We start from the raw sequence: 4,719 nt of genomic DNA on the forward strand, positions 1-4,719 counted from the left end.
ATATTCATTCATTTTACTGCTCCAAGTACTTTACATGACTAATCTATTGCTGCTAACTAGATCAGCGTCAATTTAAAGGGAGCCAAAAAGCGGCTGAATATTGGCCCTCATTCCGAGTTGATCGCTCGCAAGGCGATTTTAGCAGAGTTACACACGCTAAGCCGCCGCCTACTGGGAGTGAATCTTAGCTTCTTAAAATTGCGACCGATGTATTCGCAATATTGCGATTACTAACTACTTAGCAGTTTCAGAGTAGCTTCAGACTTACTCTGCCTGTGCGATCAGTTCAGTGCTTGTCGTTCCTGTTTTGACGTCACAAACACACCCAGCGTTCGCCCAGACACTCCCCCGTTTCCCCGGCCACTCCTGCGTTTTTTCCGGAAACGGTAGCGTTTTTTCCCGCACGCCCATAAAACGGCCTGTTTCCGCCCAGTAACACCCATTTCCTGTCAATCACATTACGATCGCCGGAGCGATGAAAAAGCCGTGAGTAAAAATACTATCTCCATTGTAAAATTACTTGGCGCAGTCGCAGTGCGAATATTGCGCATGCGTACTAAGCGGAATTTCACTGCGATGCGATGAAAAATACCGAGCGATCAACTCGGAATGAGGGCCATTATACGTACTATGTGCTATTGAAAGCAAACCCTATTCTATATATTTTCTATCTGATTCAGTGCTATAACATCTACCTTATGACTAAATCACTAAGGAAAGGATACAGCATTAAACCGAGTGAAAATAAGTAACCAAACAACGGACTCAGCTGTTGTAGCTTTGTAGCAATTAAGTGAAACACTACGATTTATTGTAACTATTGTATCTCTTTTGCACTAAGAGGGTTAGTTTAACCAATGTATGGAGCAGAGCACTGAATTATTTTATTGTATGTATCATGAATTATTAACTTATGTTAATGTGGTTTTAGTCTTTTATTTTTGCATGCAAATTTGTTGCTGAGGCAAGGGAAAGATTTTTTTATTCTACATTTTGGTACTACAAGGGTACTATTGGAGAATTATTATTGAGATAAAGCTAATTCATACATTTATTATTATAATAAGAAGTCTGCAAGCGCTGTCTGTATTTTTTCTTTTTTTTTCTTTTTCTAGTCTCTTTATACCACGTGTAGGGGGTTGGGAAATCCCCCTGTGTATAGTGAGCTGCATGCAGACTTGGGACATATACATTTAATTAATTGAACTAGCGCCAGGGGGGCTACTTTATTGTAGGTGCCCCGGGTAAAAAGCCTGCTTGCCCGTGGCAAGAGCCACTACTGCCTCTCAATTACAGCAATTAAATCAGTCTCTGGCTAAGCAAAATCCTGACCCTCGCCCACCTAAGACCAAGGGGTCATCTAAAATGGCCATTATTTCCTCACAATCCACACGTTTCGGATACCTCGTCCGATGAAGAAGGCGCTTACACTGACCCTTCAGACACTGATGCAGATGCTTCTGATGGAGAATCTCTGACACAAGTGGATGTTCCTGACCTCTTGGAGGCTATCAGGCTGATTCTTCAAATCGATGATGATGAAGAGCCTCCAGCTACCTCTAAGAAACCAGATAAGTTTAAACATCAGAAGGTTACTAAATTAGTTTTACCTCATTCTGACCAGTTGGTTGACATTCATCAGGAATCCTGGGAAAATCCAGGATAGAAATTTTCCCTGTCGAAAAAGATGCTAGCTCGTTATCCTCTCGCTGCAGAGTTAAGTAAAAATTGGGAAACACCTCCGCTGGTGGATTCACAAGCCACGCATCTGGTGGTGTCCTCTGCTCTGCCTGTCACTACCATCACCTCACTGAAGGAACTGACGGATAAGTGTGTGGAGGGTTGCTTGAAGTCCATTTACACTCTTGCTAGAGCTGTGCATAGGCCCACTATTGCGGCTTCTTGGGCAGCAAAATCTATTGAAGCCTGGGTTCAGGAAGTTGAAGCGGATTTTCCTGATAATGCTAGACAGTGTCTTTCATATATTAATACAGCCTCTCATTATATTCAGGAGGTGAGGTGGCATCTGATGCAGGTGTCCTGGTGGCCAAGGCATCTACTACGTCCACTCTGGCTTGCTGGATTCTCTGGTTGCGGTCCTGGTCTGTAGATCTGGACTCTAAAAAGACCTTGGTGGTGATCCCTTTTAAGGGAAACATTCTTTTTGAGGAAGATCTCAAAAGATTGTTGCTGACTTGGCATCCGCTAAGACTGCATGTCTACCTAGTAATTCTCCTTCGGCTCTGAATGCTAAGAGTACTTCCTTTCGTTCCTTTCGACCTCCAGGTAAAGCAAAGGGTCAGGCATACCCAAAACAGGCTCGCACTTCCAAAACCTCTAAGCTCAAACCTAAACGTGCCTGTGCTGCCCGTCGGCCTACTTCCAAAACAGACAAGCCTGCTGCATGACGGGGCGGGCCTCCCCCTTGGGAATCCTAGGGTGGGAGGCCGACTTCTACGGTTTGCTCAGGCTTGGTTACAGACCACTTTGGACGCCTGGGAAAGGGAAGTCATCACTCATGGATACACCATCTCTTTCAAGAAACGTCCCCATCGCCACTTCTGCTCAACAAACATCCCTTCAGATCAGGTAAAAGCAAAAACTCTCCATTTGGTGGTACAATCTCTACCGGATACAGGAGTGATAGTGCTGGTGCCTCTGGCTCAGAGAGGCAGGGGGTACTGTTCCACGCTGTTCCTAGTCCCGAAACCGAATGGGTCCTCTCGACCCATTCTCAACCTCAAGTCTTTGAACAAATTTGTGAAAGCTTCCAAATTCCGTATGGAAACGCTTCGCTCTATTGTTCTGGCTTTGGAGCCCAAGGACTATATGGTATCCCTGGACATACAGGATGCTTACCTGCATATACCTATTGCAGTGTCGCATCAGCAATACCTGCAGTTTGCTATTGGCAACATACATTTTCAATTCCAGGCCTTACATTTTGGTCTGACCACGACTCCAAGAATTTTCACCAAGATCATGGCCATCATGACGGCTCTGCTCTACTTTCAGGGTATCAGGATCCTGCCATATCTGAATGACTTGTTGATCCTGGCGAACTCTCCAGAGGTTCTCCTCCGTCATCTGGAACTGACGGTCCAATTCCTGCAAGCCCACGGGTGGCTCATCAACTGGAAGAAATCTTCCCTGGTCCCTGCTCAAAGCATGGTGCACCTGGGAGCACTATTGGACACCCACAGTTATAAAAACGTACCCTGTCTACATAATATCTCAGGAACCAGTACATGGGTAATTATACACCATCATCTTTATAAGCTCTTTACTACAAGGCTGTGATCATTCTCTGCGGGAATTTTTAATAATCACTGGGACGCCAGTGTGTGTCAATTTCATTTACTAAATAGAATCAAGTAATTAGTTTTAATATATTGTTTGCTATACCAATTGTGGTTAATACATAATAGCTATTTGTTGCAAACTATATGCTGCTTGTTTGTTAAAATTTGTCACTTTTAAAGATTATTGAATATAAATTGATTTTTATGTATCTTTGAAGTTCTACTGATTCAATTATTCTACATGATAGACTGCACACTCTAGTTTGATACAGTGTACATGAAGCGCAGAGTATTTGTATTCTTTTTTAATAGTTCTTTATTGTTGGCAACCTAGCTAGTTGTCTTACTCAGCTGCTTTTGTTTCACTATTAATCAATTAACAATTGTTATTAGCGCCGGAAGAAAAACAGATAGGGACATTTGTCCTGTTCTGTCCTTTCCCATTACTCTTTTTCAGAACAGGCCTGTTCAAGTACAGTCGGACAATGCCACAACGGTGGCGTACATAAATCATCAAGGCGGCAATCGAAGCCGCATGGCAATGATGGAAGTGTCAAAAATCCTTCGTTGGGTGGAACGCCATCTGCCAGCCATGTCAGCAGTGTTCATTCCGGTAGTCCTCAACTGGGAAGCGGACTTCCTCAGTCATCAGGACGTACACGCCGGAGAGTGGAGCCTTCATACAGAAGTCTTTCGACTCCTAGTGGACAAGTGGGCCCTACCTGATGTAGACCTGATGGCATCTTGACACAATCACAAGGTTCCAGTCTTCGGAGCAAGGACAATGAATCCTCAAGCAGCGTTCATGGGCGCACTGGCAATTCCATGGAACTTTCGGCTGCCGTACATGTTCCCTCCGGTGTCACTCCTGCCCAGGGTGATAAGAAAGTTCAAGCAAGAAGGAGGAATACTACTTCTAATCACTCCAGCGTGGCCCAGACGGCATTGGTTCTCAGACCTGCAGGGTCTCTCGATAGAGCATCCTCTTCTACTTCCACAGCCCCCAGACTTTCTTGTTCAGGGCCCTTGTGTCTACCAGGATTTGGCCTGGCTGGCTTTAACGGCATGGCTCTTGAAGCTTCCGTACTGAGGGCCAAAGGATTTGCTGAGGTGGTCATTCAAACTATGTTGAAGGCCCGTAAACCGATGTCTGGTCGGATTTATTATAGGATCTGGAATTCTTACTTTGCCTGGTGTGCAACTAACCATTATGACGTATATAAGTTCAGTACTGCCAATCTATTGGCTTTCCTGCAACAGGGCCTGGACTTAGGCCTTCATCTGGCCTCCCTCAAGGTTCATATTTCTGCCTTGTCGATATGGTTTCAGAGAAAAATTGCGACTCTGCCTGATGTTCATACATTCACTCAGGGTGTTTTACGGATTCATCCCTATGTCCCTCCTGTGGCTCCTTGTC

Source organism: Pseudophryne corroboree, unplaced genomic scaffold, assembly GCF_028390025.1.
Source record: "Pseudophryne corroboree isolate aPseCor3 unplaced genomic scaffold, aPseCor3.hap2 scaffold_2912, whole genome shotgun sequence".
NCBI classification, from domain to species: domain Eukaryota; kingdom Metazoa; phylum Chordata; class Amphibia; order Anura; family Myobatrachidae; genus Pseudophryne; species Pseudophryne corroboree.